General features: G+C 44.5%; 1 non-coding gene across 1 annotated transcript; it reads right to left on the minus strand.

The window, feature by feature from the left end:
* Positions 1 to 2,808: 2,808 nt before the first annotated feature.
* Trnas-gga (transfer RNA serine (anticodon GGA)) lies at positions 2,809 to 2,879 on the minus strand. Its single transcript has one exon. It is a non-coding gene; the product is annotated as a tRNA-Ser (tRNA).
* Between the last annotated feature and the right edge of the window lie 777 nt (positions 2,880 to 3,656).

Here is a 3,656-nt window from a genome sequence, read left to right on the forward strand (position 1 = left end):
AGCTAGTAGTTATTTATTTTTTTGTAGTTATGTGAGCACCTCAATTGCCCTTAAGGGCAATACCTGAGGAGGAACACGGCTACATATAAACATGTCACCGAAAATGTCTGCAAGCATAATAAGATACGTTATGCGATATCGAAGGAACGACAAACACACACTCACACAAAAAGAAAGATACAAAGCACATACGGAAAACGAAAGTTACATACTGTCTTCGAGAGGAAGTCTGCTTGGCGTAGTAAAGTGCAAGAACGACGTTTAGGCTGCCCTTATAGCTTTTTATTTAAAAAATCTGCAAAGGGTAAAAAAAAAACTCCTTGTATTTATGTGCTTCACCATGCTGAAGCCTCATTTGCTTATGCAGCTTATCCGCATGTCTTACCAGCCTTACTGCGGCGAATGACCCACCACATCATCATACCATTTATGTGTGTGTGCGTGTGTCTTACCAGCGCGTACACCATGTCCTGATGATTTAATTTCCTTTTGTTTAATCCCCTATTGCTGCTTTCGCACTTGATAGCCGAGCTGAAAGTCCATAATTCCAGGTTACTGCAAAACTGGATGATGCGTTACGGCACACTACTAAAGAGCTACCTTAGCTGTCGTATAATCCTGTTACCCGCAGGATGAATCGATGCATGACTAGAACGAAATGTGTTAATTAGCCCCGTTAATTAGTGTTAATTTCGCCTTTCCAAATTACTTTTCAGTGTTCGCGGATAGTACATTTAAGCTCTCGTCAAGGACGTCTGAACCGGAGTTGTACGCAACTCATTGCCTATAATAAAGAGTTACTTTTCCTGCCAACATTTTTTTTTAGGTTGCGTGATAGCGCCGCGAAGCAACTGTGGCTATGAGCGGCGTACAGATGGGAGAGATGGAGAGGGGACAGCAGAAAGCAGTGAGGGACAGGGGGATTCTAGGAGTGGGCGTCCTGGGCCGACTTCACGGGGGACTATGCCGACATTCGTCTGGGAAATCTTCGGAAAACCCAGGGGTAACCTCAGACAGCACAGCCGGAGGTAGGGTTCGAACCCACCACCTCCCAGTCTTCAGGACGACCTTGGCTACAACCACCGAGCGGAAGGCCTTACTTTTCACTGTTCACGAAAGCTCGCTTGATGTCTCATCAAGGGCGTCCGAACCAGAGTTGTGCGTAGTAAAGGGTTACTTTTTCTGGTAAAGAAGTATCGATGTAGTTACTTTGCAAAAAATGTAACTAGTAAGGAGTTTCATTACGAGGAAGTTAGGGTATCGCCCAGTTATCCTAATACCTCGTTGATTAGAGAGTTTTAGCACATTGTACGCTATCGTCTTTGCGGACGATGCACTAAAAGTATCTAATGTATTTATGGCACCTGGGCGTTACTACTGTTTGAGAAAATTTATTAGACGACTCATACTATAGAGCACACTACGAGTACTAATACTATTATTAATTAGACACTACTACACTGTTAAAACATAACTTCACCACATAGCACGCTCCTAACCAACCATCATATTGAATGATATCATTCTGTGTCATGATTTGTTCAAAACAGAGGGGAGGCGCCTATCTGGGACAAGATAATCTGTCCCAGATAGGCGCCTCCCGCCTGTTTTGAACAAATCATGACACAGAATGATATCATTCGGTATGATGGTTGGTTAGGAGCGTGCTATGTGGTGAAGTTCTGTTTTAACAGTGGACTACAATACAACTACACTACTACTTACTACTACTACTACACTCTTAAAAATGAACTTCACCGCATAGCACGCTCCCAGCCAACCATCATCTCGAATGATATCGTTCTCGCCTCTGATTTTTTGAAAACGGGGGGGGGGGGGGGGGGGGCGTACGCCTTTTTGTGACAATTATGAACAGCATAAGTGTCACAAAAAGGCGTACGCCCCCGTTTTCAACAAATCAGGGCAAATAACGATATCATTCGAGATGGTGGTTGGCTGGGAGCGTGCTATGCGGTGAAGCTCGTTTTTAAGAGTATACACTCTTAAAAATGAACTTCACCACATAGCACTCTCCTAGCCAACCATCATCCCGAATGACAACGTTCTCGCCCCTGATTTGTTGAAAACGAGAGGAGGAGCCTATTTTGAGCCATTATGCACGGCACAAAATAGGCCCCGTCCATGTACAGCATAAAGCTGCCAAACCGCCAGAACATACCTCACAAGCAAACACATTGCGTCCAGTCACACGTTACTTTCATTACACAGTACTTCTTCAATGCTTTTGTACAGTTCAATGTACAGTTTTTGTGTTTCGACCTTGACTCATTCTACTCGTTGCCTTATCTCAACTTTTCTACTTCTTTTCTTTCTTGCTTTCACCTCCTACGAGGTATTTTTCTCTACAGCAGGGGTAATAATTAAGCTTTAACATTCCGAGGTAACTGCAATAGTTTTTCACCTGCCTTCTGTACATGTCTCCCGCTATAAATAAAATGGCGTCGATCGATCATAGAGGCACTTCATCGACCTGACGCAAAGCTGATTTGGTGTCCATCGCTGAGATTCTGTGTAACGATGACAGCAATTTTTCTGGTAGACGCGATGGTCTAGATCATAGTTTGTACATAGGTAATAAACTCTCTTTATGGTTTGCGTGTGCGCAGAACTATCAACACTATCCGTTACGTACGCAAAGGCGATAGCTTGCGCAAGGAATAGCGTTAGTGGTCCTGCGCACGCGCGCGAAAAGAGAGAGAGAAATAAAGAAAGAAAGAAAGAAAAAGCTCCGCGCTTTGCGCAGAGCCACTACGCCATTAACGAATGCAACAACTCAGGGAAAAGAGGCGCTGACGCCAGGAAACGAACCTGGGTCTTCTGATTTCCGGTCAGATATGCTACCACTACACCACACCAGCACGCCGTTTCCCATGAGCCATTAGAGAGTTTTAGTGTATCGTACGCTATCGCCTTTGCGTACGTAGGGGATAGCGTAGTGGTTCTGCGCAGTGCGCGAAGCTCTCTTTATGTTTTGCGCGTGCGCATAACCACCAACGCTATTTCTTACGTACGCAAAGGCGATAACGTACGATCCACTAAAACTCACTATTGAGTGCCTCAAGTACGGGGGGGACGGACAACCAACCACGCTATTCCCATTCTCTCTTACATCTTTCTCACTCACTCTCTCATTCATACACGGCCAGGCCGATCTGTAAACAACGTAAACAACGAGATTCGGCCGAGGCAGACCACACTTAGGGACGACACAAACAAGTAAGCCTCATACGCCCGGAAATCAACGAATGCAACAACTTTGTGTCGTCCCTAAGTGTGGTCTGCCTCGGCCAAATCTCGTTGTTCACTACGCCATTCTTTGCGTACACAAAGCCGATATCGTACGATGTACTAAAGCTCACAATTAATGAACGCCTCCCGATATAATGGCGTATACTCTGAGAAAAAAAAGGAGCATCTGTTGCCCTTTTGAAAATCACTGAGAGGGGAAATGATGTTCAGTAATAATAACTAAAAAAGAAGGTCTGCCTGCTCAGCCAAGCTTCATTGAGGTTTATGGTAACCTTAAGGACGTAATAGGAAATAAATTTCAGGCTGCGGAGAGTCAACTATCAAGTAATTGCAAACTAGCGGACTAGAAGCTATAACTGCTCACAAAATTTACTCCGTCTCTTCCA

The sequence above is a fragment of the Ornithodoros turicata genome, chromosome 3, assembly GCF_037126465.1.
Source record: "Ornithodoros turicata isolate Travis chromosome 3, ASM3712646v1, whole genome shotgun sequence".
Lineage (NCBI taxonomy): Eukaryota > Metazoa > Arthropoda > Arachnida > Ixodida > Argasidae > Ornithodoros > Ornithodoros turicata.